Source organism: Taudactylus pleione, unplaced genomic scaffold (genome assembly GCF_031769625.1).
Source record: "Taudactylus pleione unplaced genomic scaffold, aTauple2 ptg000454l, whole genome shotgun sequence".
Taxonomy (NCBI): Eukaryota; Metazoa; Chordata; class Amphibia; order Anura; family Myobatrachidae; genus Taudactylus; species Taudactylus pleione.
The window spans coordinates 3,650,456-3,664,008 of NW_028284856.1; the positions used below are offsets into that span (position 1 = coordinate 3,650,456).

Consider the following 13,553-nt stretch of genomic DNA (forward strand, 5'->3'; position numbering starts at 1 on the left):
CAGACTTTTAATCTGAGGGTCCAGGGTTCAAGGGTCTGTTCGGGCGAGTGTCTTTTAAGCAATGTGTCATTTTGTGAAATGGAACATAGTGCAGAGTGGGAAAATCACAAACTGTTTAAGAATGTACACCTTCAACCAAGAGGCAAATTAAATGTATTTCACCAATAGACACTAAATGTCAAGCTATTCATATCATACTTTTAGTGATAGAGAGATTTTCCTACTTTAGTAATTGCACAGTAGTTGTCACCATTTGAATTTACTTGGTTTTAGTATTACGAACTTTCTATAGGTTTGCGACAAACTCCAGAAGAGCCTGGAGTCGGTAAAACATCAGAACTTTAATCTGAGGGTCCAGGGTTCAAGTCCCTGTTCGGGCGAGTGTCTTTTAAGCAATGTGTCATTTTTGTGAAATGGAACATATTGCAGAGTGGGAAAATCACAAACTGTTTAAGAATGTACACCTTCAACCAAGAGGCAAATTAAATGTATTTCATCAATAGACACTAAATGTCAAGCTATTCAGATCATACTTTTAGTGATAGAGAGATTTTGCTACTTTAGTAATTGCACAGTAGTTGTCACCATTTGAATTTACTTGGTTTTAGTATTACGAACTTTCTATAGGTTTGCGACAAACTCCAGAAGAGCCTGGAGTCGGTAAAACATCAGAACTTTAATCTGAGGGTCCAGGGTTCAAGTCCCTGTTCGGGCGAGTGTCTTTTAAGCAATGTGTCGTTTTTGTGAAATGGAACACAGTGCAGAGTGGGAAAATCACAAACTGTTTAAGAATGTACACCTTCAACCAAGAGGCAAATTAAATGTATTTCATCAATAGACACTAAATGTCAAGCTATTCAGATAATACTTTTAGTGATAGAGAGATTTTCCAACTTTAGTAATTGCACAGTAACTAGTAGTTGTCATCATTTGATATGACTTGTTTTTTGTATTACGAACTTTCTGCATTTTTGCGACCTATCACAGAATAGCCTGGATAGCTCAGTCGGTAGAGCATCAGACTTTTAATCTGAGGGTCCAGGGTTCAAGTCCCTGTTAGGGCGAGTGTCTTTTAAGCAATGTGTCGTTTTTGTGAAATGGAACATAGTGCAGAGTGTTTAAGAATGTACACCTTCAACCAAGATGCAAATTAAATGTATTTCATCAAGAGACACTAAATGTCAAGCTTTTCAGTTCATACTTTTAGTGATAGAGAGATTGTCCAACTTTAGTAATTGCACAGTAACTAGTAGTTGTCATCATTTGATATGACTTGTTTTTTGTATTACGAACTTTCTGCATTTTTGCGACCTATCACAGAAGATCCTGGATAGCTCAGTCGGTAAAGCATCAGACTTTTAATCTGAGGGTACAGGGTTCAAGTCCCTGTTCGGGCGAGTGTCTTTTAAGCAACGTATCATTTTGTGAAATGGAACATATTGCAGAGTGGGAAAATCACAAACTGTTTAAGAATGTACACCTTCAACCAAGAGGCAAATTAAATGTATTTCATCAATAGACACTAAATGTCAAGCTATTCAGATCATACTTTTAGTGATAGAGAGATTTTCCTACTTTAGTAATTGCACAGTAGTTGTCACCATTTGAATTTACTTGGTTTCAGTATTATGAACTTTCTATAGGTTTGCGACAGACTCCAGAAGAGCCTGGAGTCGGTAAAACATCAGAACTTTAATCTGAGGGTCCAGGGTTCAAGTCCCTGTTCGGGCGAGTGTCTTTTAAGCAATGTGTCGTTTTTGTGAAATGGAACATAGTGCAGAGTGGGAAAATCACAAACTGTTTAAGAATGTACACCTTCAACCAAGAGGCAAATTAAATGTATTTCATCAATAGACACTAAATGTCAAGCTATTCAGATAATACTTTTAGTGATAGAGAGATTTTCCAACTTTAGTAATTGCACAGTAACTAGTAGTTGTCATCATTTGATATGACTTGTTTTTTGTATTACGAACTTTCTGCATTTTTGCGACCTATCACAGAAGAGCCTGGATAGCTCAGTCGGTAGAGCATCAGACTTTTAATCTGAGGGTCCAGGGTTCAAGGGTCTGTTCGGGCGAGTGTCTTTTAAGCAATGTGTCATTTTGTGAAATGGAACATAGTGCAGAGTGTTTAAGAATGTACACCTTCAACCAAGATGCAAATTAAATGTATTTCATCAAGAGACACTAAATGTCAAGCTTTTCAGTTCATACTTTTAGTGATAGAGAGATTGTCCAACTTTAGTAATTGCACAGTAACTAGTAGTTGTCATCATTTGATATGACTTGTTTTTTGTATTACGAACTTTCTGCATTTTTGCGACCTATCACAGAAGATCCTGGATAGCTCAGTCGGTAAAACATCAGAACTTTAATCTGAGGGTCCAGGGTTCAAGTCCCTGTTCGGGCGAGTGTCTTTTAAGCAATGTGTCGTTTTTGTGAAATGGAACATAGTGCAGAGTGGGAAAATCACAAACTGTTTAAGAATGTACACCTTCAACCAAGAGGCAAATTAAATGTATTTCACCAATAGACACTAAATGTCAAGCTATTCATATCATACTTTTAGTGATAGAGAGATTTTGCTACTTTAGTAATTGCACAGTAGTTGTCACCATTTGAATTTACTTGGTTTTAGTATTACGAACTTTCTATAGGTTTGCGACAAACTCCAGAAGAGCCTGGAGTCGGTAAAACATCAGAACTTTAATCTGAGGGTCCAGGATTCAAGTCCCTGTTCGGGCGAGTGTCTTTTAAGCAATGTGTCGTTTTTGTGAAATGGAACACAGTGCAGAGTGGGAAAATCACAAACTGTTTAAGAATGTACACCTTCAACCAAGAGGCAAATTAAATGTATTTCATCAATAGACACTAAATGTCAAGCTATTCAGATAATACTTTTAGTGATAGAGAGATTTTCCAACTTTAGTAATTGCACAGTAACTAGTAGTTGTCATCATTTGATATGACTTGTTTTTTGTATTACGAACTTTCTGCATTTTTGCGACCTATCACAGAATAGTCTGGATAGCTCAGTCGGTAGAGCATCAGACTTTTAATCTGAGGGTCCAGGGTTCAAGTCCCTGTTCGGGCGAGTGTCTTTTAAGCAATGTGTCGTTTTTGTGAAATGGAACATAGTGCAGAGTGTTTAAGAATGTACACCTTCAACCAAGATGCAAATTAAATGTATTTCATCAAGAGACACTAAATGTCAAGCTTTTCAGTTCATACTTTTAGTGATAGAGAGATTGTCCAACTTTAGTAATTGCACAGTAACTAGTAGTTGTCATCATTTGATATGACTTGTTTTTTGTATTACGAACTTTCTGCATTTTTGCGACCTATCACAGAAGATCCTGGATAGCTCAGTCGGTAGAGCATCAGACTTTTAATCTGAGGGTACAGGGTTCAAGTCCCTGTTCGGGCGAGTGTCTTTTAAGCAACGTATCATTTTGTGAAATGGAACATATTGCAGAGTGGGAAAATCACAAACTGTTTAAGAATGTACACCTTCAACCAAGAGGCAAATTAAATGTATTTCATCAATAGACACTAAATGTCAAGCTATTCAGATCATACTTTTAGTGATAGAGAGATTTTCCTACTTTAGTAATTGCACAGTAGTTGTCACCATTTGAATTTACTTGGTTTCAGTATTATGAACTTTCTATAGGTTTGCGACAAACTCCAAAAGAGCCTGGAGTCGGTAAAACATCAGAACTTTAATCTGAGGGTCCAGGGTTCAAGTCCCTGTTCGGGCGAGTGTCTTTTAAGCAATGTGTCATTTTTGTGAAATGGAACATAGTGCAGAGTGGGAAAATCACAAACTGTTTAAGAATGTACACCTTCAACCAAGAGGCAAATTAAATGTATTTCATCAATAGACACTAAATGTCAAGCTATTCAGATAATACTTTTAGTGATAGAGAGATTTTCCAACTTTAGTAATTGCACAGTAACTAGTAGTTGTCATCATTTGATATGACTTGTTTTTTGTATTACGAACTTTCTGCATTTTTGCGACCTATCACAGAAGAGCCTGGATAGCTCAGTCGGTAGAGCATCAGACTTTTAATCTGAGGCTCCAGGGTTCAAGGGTCTGTTCGGGCGAGTGTCTTTTAAGCAATGTGTCATTTTGTGAAATGGAACATAGTGCAGAGTGGGAAAATCACAAACTGTTTAAGAATGTACACCTTCAACCAAGAGGCAAATTAAATGTATTTCACCAATAGACACTAAATGTCAAGCTATTCATATCATACTTTTAGTGATAGAGAGATTTTCCTACTTTAGTAATTGCACAGTAGTTGTCACCATTTGAATTTACTTGGTTTTAGTATTACGAACTTTCTATAGGTTTGCGACACACTCCAGAAGAGCCTGGAGTCGGTAAAACATCAGAACTTTAATCTGAGGGTCCAGGGTTCAAGTCCCTGTTCGGGCGAGTGTCTTTTAAGCAATGTGTCATTTTTGTGAAATGGAACATAGTGCAGAGTGGGAAAATCACAAACTGTTTAAGAATGTACACCTTCAACCAAGAGGCAAATTAAATGTATTTCATCAATAGACACTAAATGTCAAGCTATTCAGATAATACTTTTAGTGATAGAGAGATTTTTCAACTTTAGTAATTGCACAGTAACTAGTAGTTGTCATCATTTGATATGACTTGTTTTTTGTATTACGAACTTTCTGCATTTTTGCGACCTATCACAGAAGAGCCTGGATAGCTCAGTCGGTAGAGCATCAGACTTTTAATCTGAGGGTACAGGGTTCAAGTCCCTGTTCGGGCGAGTGTCTTTTAAGCAACGTATCATTTTGTGAAATGGAACATATTGCAGAGTGGGAAAATCACAAACTGTTTAAGAATGTACACCTTCAACCAAGAGGCAAATTAAATGTATTTCATCAATAGACACTAAATGTCAAGCTATTCAGATCATACTTTTAGTGATAGAGAGATTTTCCTACTTTAGTAATTGCACAGTAGTTGTCACCATTTGAATTTACTTGGTTTCAGTATTATGAACTTTCTATAGGTTTGCGACAGACTCCAGAAGAGCCTGGAGTCGGTAAAACATCAGAACTTTAATCTGAGGGTCCAGGGTTCAAGTCCCTGTTCGGGCGAGTGTCTTTTAAGCAATGTGTCATTTTTGTGAAATGGAACATAGTGCAGAGTGGGAAAATCACAAACTGTTTAAGAATGTACACCTTCAACCAAGAGGCAAATTAAATGTATTTCATCAATAGACACTAAATGTCAAGCTATTCAGATAATACTTTTAGTGATAGAGAGATTTTTCAACTTTAGTAATTGCACAGTAACTAGTAGTTGTCATCATTTGATATGACTTGTTTTTTGTATTACGAACTTTCTGCATTTTTGCGACCTATCACAGAAGATCCTGGATAGCTCAGTCGGTAGAGCATCAGACTTTTAATCTGAGGGTACAGGGTTCAAGTCCCTGTTCGGGCGAGTGTCTTTTAAGCAACGTATCATTTTGTGAAATGGAACATATTGCAGAGTGGGAAAATCACAAACTGTTTAAGAATGTACACCTTCAACCAAGAGGCAAATTAAATGTATTTCATCAATAGACACTAAATGTCAAGCTATTCAGATCATACTTTTAGTGATAGAGAGATTTTCCTACTTTAGTAATTGCACAGTAGTTGTCACCATTTGAATTTACTTGGTTTCAGTATTATGAACTTTCTATAGGTTTGCGACAGACTCCAGAAGAGCCTGGAGTCGGTAAAACATCAGAACTTTAATCTGAGGGTCCAGGGTTCAAGTCCCTGTTCGGGCGAGTGTCTTTTAAGCAATGTGTCGTTTTTGTGAAATGGAACATAGTGCAGAGTGGGAAAATCACAAACTGTTTAAGAATGTACACCTTCAACCAAGAGGCAAATTAAATGTATTTCATCAATAGACACTAAATGTCAAGCTATTCAGATAATACTTTTAGTGATAGAGAGATTTTCCAACTTTAGTAATTGCACAGTAACTAGTAGTTGTCATCATTTGATATGACTTGTTTTTTGTATTACGAATTTTCTGCATTTTTGCGACCTATCACAGAAGAGCCTGGATAGCTCAGTCGGTAGAGCATCAGACTTTTAATCTGAGGGTCCAGGGTTCAAGGGTCTGTTCGGGCGAGTGTCTTTTAAGCAATGTGTCATTTTGTGAAATGGAACATAGTGCAGAGTGGGAAAATCACAAACTGTTTAAGAATGTACACCTTCAACCAAGAGGCAAATTAAATGTATTTCACCAATAGACACTAAATGTCAAGCTATTCATATCATACTTTTAGTGATAGAGAGATTTTCCTACTTTAGTAATTGCACAGTAGTTGTCACCATTTGAATTTACTTGGTTTTAGTATTACGAACTTTCTATAGGTTTGCGACAAACTCCAGAAGAGCCTGGAGTCGGTAAAACATCAGAACTTTAATCTGAGGGTCCAGGGTTCAAGTCCCTGTTCGGGTGAGTGTCTTTTAAGCAATGTGTCATTTTTGTGAAATGGAACATAGTGCAGAGTGGGAAAATCACAAACTGTTTAAGAATGTACACCTTCAACCAAGAGGCAAATTAAATGTATTTCATCAATAGACACTAAATGTCAAGCTATTCAGATAATACTTTTAGTGATAGAGAGATTTTTCAACTTTAGTAATTGCACAGTAACTAGTAGTTGTCATCATTTGATATGACTTGTTTTTTGTATTACGAACTTTCTGCATTTTTGCGACCTATCACAGAAGAGCCTGGATAGCTCAGTCGGTAGAGCATCAGACTTTTAATCTGAGGGTTCAGGGTTCAAGTCCCTGTTCGGGCGAGTGTTTTTTAAGCAATGTGTCGTTTTTGTGAAATGGAACATAGTGCAGAGTGGGAAAATCACAAACTGTTTAAGAATGTACACCTTCAACCAAGAGGCAAATTAAATGTATTTCACCAATAGACACTAAATGTCAAGCTATTCATATCATACTTTTAGTGATAGAGAGATTTTGCTACTTTAGTAATTGCACAGTAGTTGTCACCATTTGAATTTACTTGGTTTTAGTATTACGAACTTTCTATAGGTTTGCGACAAACTCCAGAAGAGCCTGGAGTCGGTAAAACATCAGAACTTTAATCTGAGGGTCCAGGGTTCAAGTCCCTGTTCGGGCGAGTGTCTTTTAAGCAATGTGTCGTTTTTGTGAAATGGAACACAGTGCAGAGTGGGAAAATCACAAACTGTTTAAGAATGTACACCTTCAACCAAGAGGCAAATTAAATGTATTTCATCAATAGACACTAAATGTCAAGCTATTCAGATAATACTTTTAGTGATAGAGAGATTTTCCAACTTTAGTAATTGCACAGTAACTAGTAGTTGTCATCATTTGATATGACTTGTTTTTTGTATTACGAACTTTCTGCATTTTTGCGACCTATCACAGAATAGCCTGGATAGCTCAGTCGGTAGAGCATCAGACTTTTAATTTGAGGGTCCAGGGTTCAAGTCCCTGTTCGGGCGAGTGTCTTTTAAGCAATGTGTCGTTTTTGTGAAATGGAACATAGTGCAGAGTGTTTAAGAATGTACACCTTCAACCAAGATGCAAATTAAATGTATTTCATCAAGAGACACTAAATGTCAAGCTTTTCAGTTCATACTTTTAGTGATAGAGAGATTTTCCAACTTTAGTAATTGCACAGTAACTAGTAGTTGTCATCATTTGATATGACTTGTTTTTTGTATTACGAACTTTCTGCATTTTTGCGACCTATCACAGAAGAGCCTGGATAGCTCAGTCGGTAGAGCATCAGACTTTTAATCTGAGGGTCCAGGGTTCAAGTCCCTGTTCGGGCGAGTGTCTTTTAAGCAATGTGTCATTTTGTGAAATGGAACATAGTGCAGAGTGGGAAAATCACAAACTGTTTAAGAATGTACACCTTCAACCAAGAGGCAAATTAAATGTATTTCACCAATAGACACTAAATGTCAAGCTATTCATATCATACTTTTAGTGATAGAGAGATTTTGCTACTTTAGTAATTGCACAGTAGTTGTCACCATTTGAATTTACTTGGTTTTAGTATTACGAACTTTCTATAGGTTTGCGACAAACTCCAGAAGAGCCTGGAGTCGGTAAAACATCAGAACTTTAATCTGAGGGTCCAGGGTTCAAGTCCCTGTTCGGGCGAGTGTCTTTTAAGCAATGTGTCGTTTTTGTGAAATGGAACACAGTGCAGAGTGGGAAAATCACAAACTGTTTAAGAATGTACACCTTCAACCAAGAGGCAAATTAAATGTATTTCATCAATAGACACTAAATGTCAAGCTATTCAGATAATACTTTTAGTGATAGAGAGATTTTCCAACTTTAGTAATTGCACAGTAGTTGTCACCATTTGAATTTACTTGGTTTTAGTATTACGAACTTTCTATAGGTTTGCGACAAACTCCAGAAGAGCCCGGAGTCGGTAAAACATCAGAACTTTAATCTGAAGGTCCAGGGTTCAAGTGCCTGTTCGGGCGAGTGTCTTTTAAGCAATGTGTCATTTTTGTGAAATGGAACATAGTGCAGAGTGGGAAAATCACAAACTGTTTAAGAATGTACACCTTCAACCAAGAGGCAAATTAAATGTATTTCATCAATAGACACTAAATGTCAAGCTATTCAGATAATACTTTTAGTGATAGAGAGATTTTTCAACTTTAGTAATTGCACAGTAACTAGTAGTTGTCATCATTTGATATGACTTGTTTTTTGTATTACGAACTTTCTGCATTTTTGCGACCTATCACAGAAGAGCCTGGATAGCTCAGTCGGTAGAGCATCAGACTTTTAATCTGAGGGTCCAGGGTTCAAGGGTCTGTTCGGGCGAGTGTCTTTTAAGCAATGTGTCATTTTGTGAAATGGAACATAGTGCAGAGTGGGAAAATCACAAACTGTTTAAGAATGTACACCTTCAACCAAGAGGCAAATTAAATGTATTTCACCAATAGACACTAAATGTCAAGCTATTCATATCATACTTTTAGTGATAGAGAGATTTTGCTACTTTAGTAATTGCACAGTAGTTGTCACCATTTGAATTGACTTGGTTTTAGTATTACGAACTTTCTATAGGTTTGCGACAAACTCCAGAAGAGCCTGGAGTCGGTAAAACATCAGAACTTTAATCTGAGGGTCCAGGGTTCAAGTCCCTGTTCGGGCGAGTGTCTTTTAAGCAATGTGTCATTTTTGTGAAATGGAACATAGTGCAGAGTGGGAAAATCACAAACTGTTTAAGAATGTACACCTTCAACCAAGAGGCAAATTAAATGTATTTCATCAATAGACACTAAATGTCAAGCTATTCAGATAATACTTTTAGTGATAGAGAGATTTTCCAACTTTAGTAATTGCACAGTAACTAGTAGTTGTCATCATTTGATATGACTTGTTTTTTGTATTACGAACTTTCTGCATTTTTGCGACCTATCACAGAATAGCCTGGATAGCTCAGTCGGTAGAGCATCAGACTTTTAATCTGAGGGTCCAGGGTTCAAGTCCCTGTTCGGGCGAGTGTCTTTTAAGCAATGTGTCGTTTTTGTGAAATGGAACATAGTGCAGAGTGTTTAAGAATGTACACCTTCAACCAAGATGCAAATTAAATGTATTTCATCAAGAGACACTAAATGTCAAGCTTTTCAGTTCATACTTTTAGTGATAGAGAGATTGTCCAACTTTAGTAATTGCACAGTAACTAGTAGTTGTCATCATTTGATATGACTTGTTTTTTGTATTACGAACTTTCTGCATTTTTGCGACCTATCACAGAAGATCCTGGATAGCTCAGTCGGTAGAGCATCAGACTTTTAATCTGAGGGTACAGGGTTCAAGTCCCTGTTCGGGCGAGTGTCTTTTAAGCAACGTATCATTTTGTGAAATGGAACATATTGCAGAGTGGGAAAATCACAAACTGTTTAAGAATGTACACCTTCAACCAAGAGGCAAATTAAATGTATTTCATCAATAGACACTAAATGTCAAGCTATTCAGATCATACTTTTAGTGATAGAGAGATTTTCCTACTTTAGTAATTGCACAGTAGTTGTGCAATGTCACCACAGAAGATCCTGGATAGCTCAGTCGGTAGAGCATCAGACTTTTAATCTGAGGGTACAGGGTTCAAGTCCCTGTTCGGGCGAGTGTCTTTTAAGCAACGTATCATTTTGTGAAATGGAACATATTGCAGAGTGGGAAAATCACAAACTGTTTAAGAATGTACACCTTCAACCAAGAGGCAAATTAAATGTATTTCATCAATAGACACTAAATGTCAAGCTATTCAGATCATACTTTTAGTGATAGAGAGATTTTCCAACTTTAGTAATTGCACAGTAACTAGTAGTTGTCATCATTTGATATGACTTGTTTTTTGTATTACGAACTTTCTGCATTTTTGCGACCTATCGCAGAAGAGCCTGGATAGCTCAGTCGGTAGAGCATCAGACTTTTAATCTGAGGGTCCAGGGTTCAAGGGTCTGTTCGGGCGAGTGTCTTTTAAGCAATGTGTCATTTTGTGAAATGGAACATAGTGCAGAGTGGGAAAATCACAAACTGTTTAAGAATGTACACCTTCAACCAAGAGGCAAATTAAATGTATTTCACCAATAGACACTAAATGTCAAGCTATTCATATCATACTTTTAGTGATAGAGATTTTCCTACTTTAGTAATTGCACAGTAGTTGTCACCATTTGAATTTACTTGGTTTTAGTATTACGAACTTTCTATAGGTTTGCGACAAACTCCAGAAGAGCCTGGAGTCGGTAAAACATCAGAACTTTAATCTGAGGGTCCAGGGTTCAAGTCCCTGTTCGGGCGAGTGTCTTTTAAGCAATGTGTCATTTTTGTGAAATGGAACATAGTGCAGAGTGGGAAAATCACAAACTGTTTAAGAATGTACACCTTCAACCAAGAGGCAAATTAAATGTATTTCATCAATAGACACTAAATGTCAAGCTATTCAGATAATACTTTTAGTGATAGAGAGATTTTTCAACTTTAGTAATTGCACAGTAACTAGTAGTTGTCATCATTTGATATGACTTGTTTTTTGTATTACGAACTTTCTGCATTTTTGCGACCTATCACAGAAGAGCCTGGATAGCTCAGTCGGTAGAGCATCAGACTTTTAATCTGAGGGTCCAGGGTTCAAGTCCCTGTTCGGGCGAGTGTTTTTTAAGCAATGTGTCGTTTTTGTGAAATGGAACATAGTGCAGAGTGGGAAAATCACAAACTGTTTAAGAATGTACACCTTCAACCAAGAGGCAAATTAAATGTATTTCACCAATAGACACTAAATGTCAAGCTATTCATATCATACTTTTAGTGATAGAGAGATTTTGCTACTTTAGTAATTGCACAGTAGTTGTCACCATTTGAATTTACTTGGTTTTAGTATTACGAACTTTCTATAGGTTTGCGACAAACTCCAGAAGAGCCTGGAGTCGGTAAAACATCAGAACTTTAATCTGAGGGTCCAGGGTTCAAGTCCCTGTTCGGGCGAGTGTCTTTTAAGCAATGTGTCGTTTTTGTGAAATGGAACACAGTGCAGAGTGGGAAAATCACAAACTGTTTAAGAATGTACACCTTCAACCAAGAGGCAAATTAAATGTATTTCATCAATAGACACTAAATGTCAAGCTATTCAGATAATACTTTTAGTGATAGAGAGATTTTCCAACTTTAGTAATTGCACAGTAACTAGTAGTTGTCATCATTTGATATGACTTGTTTTTTGTATTACGAACTTTCTGCATTTTTGCGACCTATCACAGAATAGCCTGGATAGCTCAGTCGGTAGAGCATCAGACTTTTAATCTGAGGGTCCAGGGTTCAAGGGTCTGTTCGGGCGAGTGTCTTTTAAGCAATGTGTCATTTTGTGAAATGGAACATAGTGCAGAGTGGGAAAATCACAAACTGTTTAAGAATGTACACCTTCAACCAAGAGGCAAATTAAATGTATTTCACCAATAGACACTAAATGTCAAGCTATTCATATCATACTTTTAGTGATAGAGATTTTCCTACTTTAGTAATTGCACAGTAGTTGTCACCATTTGAATTTACTTGGTTTTAGTATTACGAACTTTCTATAGGTTTGCGACAAACTCCAGAAGAGCCTGGAGTCGGTAAAACATCAGAACTTTAATCTGAGGGTCCAGGGTTCAAGTCCCTGTTCGGGCGAGTGTCTTTTAAGCAATGTGTCATTTTTGTGCAATGGAACATAGTGCAGAGTGGGAAAATCACAAACTGTTTAAGAATGTACACCTTCAACCAAGAGGCAAATTAAATGTATTTCATCAATAGACACTAAATGTCAAGCTATTCAGATAATACTTTTAGTGATAGAGAGATTTTTCAACTTTAGTAATTGCACAGTAACTAGTAGTTGTCATCATTTGATATGACTTGTTTTTTGTATTACGAACTTTCTGCATTTTTGCGACCTATCACAGAAGAGCCTGGATAGCTCAGTCGGTAGAGCATCAGACTTTTAATCTGAGGGTCCAGGGTTCAAGTCCCTGTTCGGGCGAGTGTCTTTTAAGCAATGTGTCATTTTGTGAAATGGAACATAGTGCAGAGTGGGAAAATCACAAACTGTTTAAGAATGTACACCTTCAACCAAGAGGCAAATTAAATGTATTTCACCAATAGACACTAAATGTCAAGCTATTCATATCATACTTTTAGTGATAGAGAGATTTTGCTACTTTAGTAATTGCACAGTAGTTGTCACCATTTGAATTTACTTGGTTTTAGTATTACGAACTTTCTATAGGTTTGCGACAAACTCCAGAAGAGCCTGGAGTCGGTAAAACATCAGAACTTTAATCTGAGGGTCCAGGGTTCAAGTCCCTGTTCGGGCGAGTGTCTTTTAAGCAATGTGTCGTTTTTGTGAAATGGAACACAGTGCAGAGTGGGAAAATCACAAACTGTTTAAGAATGTACACCTTCAACCAAGAGGCAAATTAAATGTATTTCATCAATAGACACTAAATGTCAAGCTATTCAGATAATACTTTTAGTGATAGAGAGATTTTCCAACTTTAGTAATTGCACACTAGTTGTCACCATTTGAATTTACTTGGTTTTAGTATTACGAACTTTCTATAGGTTTGCGACAAACTCCAGAAGAGCCCGGAGTCGGTAAAACATCAGAACTTTAATCTGAAGGTCCAGGGTTCAAGTGCCTGTTCGGGCGAGTGTCTTTTAAGCAATGTGTCATTTTTGTGAAATGGAACATAGTGCAGAGTGGGAAAATCACAAACTGTTTAAGAATGTACACCTTCAACCAAGAGGCAAATTAAATGTATTTCATCAATAGACACTAAATGTCAAGCTATTCAGATAATACTTTTAGTGATAGAGAGATTTTTCAACTTTAGTAATTGCACAGTAACTAGTAGTTGTCATCATTTGATATGACTTGTTTTTTGTATTACGAACTTTCTGCATTTTTGCGACCTATCACAGAAGAGCCTGGATAGCTCAGTCGGTAGAGCA

General features: G+C 37.0%; 9 non-coding genes across 9 annotated transcripts; all 9 read left to right on the top strand.

The window, feature by feature from the left end:
- Positions 1-991: 991 nt before the first annotated feature.
- TRNAK-UUU (transfer RNA lysine (anticodon UUU)) lies at positions 992-1,064 on the top strand. The gene has a single exon. It is a non-coding gene; the product is annotated as a tRNA-Lys (tRNA).
- A 1,959-nt stretch (positions 1,065-3,023) lies between these two features.
- On the top strand, positions 3,024-3,096 carry TRNAK-UUU (transfer RNA lysine (anticodon UUU)). Its single transcript has one exon. It is a non-coding gene; the product is annotated as a tRNA-Lys (tRNA).
- Positions 3,097-4,722: 1,626 nt separating this feature from the next.
- TRNAK-UUU (transfer RNA lysine (anticodon UUU)) lies at positions 4,723-4,795 on the top strand. The gene has a single exon. It is a non-coding gene; the product is annotated as a tRNA-Lys (tRNA).
- Positions 4,796-6,771: 1,976 nt separating this feature from the next.
- TRNAK-UUU (transfer RNA lysine (anticodon UUU)) lies at positions 6,772-6,844 on the top strand. Its single transcript has one exon. It is a non-coding gene; the product is annotated as a tRNA-Lys (tRNA).
- A 611-nt stretch (positions 6,845-7,455) lies between these two features.
- TRNAK-UUU (transfer RNA lysine (anticodon UUU)) lies at positions 7,456-7,528 on the top strand. Its single transcript has one exon. It is a non-coding gene; the product is annotated as a tRNA-Lys (tRNA).
- Positions 7,529-7,788: 260 nt separating this feature from the next.
- On the top strand, positions 7,789-7,861 carry TRNAK-UUU (transfer RNA lysine (anticodon UUU)). Its single transcript has one exon. It is a non-coding gene; the product is annotated as a tRNA-Lys (tRNA).
- A 1,628-nt stretch (positions 7,862-9,489) lies between these two features.
- TRNAK-UUU (transfer RNA lysine (anticodon UUU)) lies at positions 9,490-9,562 on the top strand. The gene has a single exon. It is a non-coding gene; the product is annotated as a tRNA-Lys (tRNA).
- A 1,582-nt stretch (positions 9,563-11,144) lies between these two features.
- On the top strand, positions 11,145-11,217 carry TRNAK-UUU (transfer RNA lysine (anticodon UUU)). Its single transcript has one exon. It is a non-coding gene; the product is annotated as a tRNA-Lys (tRNA).
- Positions 11,218-12,509: 1,292 nt separating this feature from the next.
- Positions 12,510-12,582, top strand: TRNAK-UUU (transfer RNA lysine (anticodon UUU)). Its single transcript has one exon. It is a non-coding gene; the product is annotated as a tRNA-Lys (tRNA).
- The last annotated feature ends 971 nt before the right edge of the window (positions 12,583-13,553 follow it).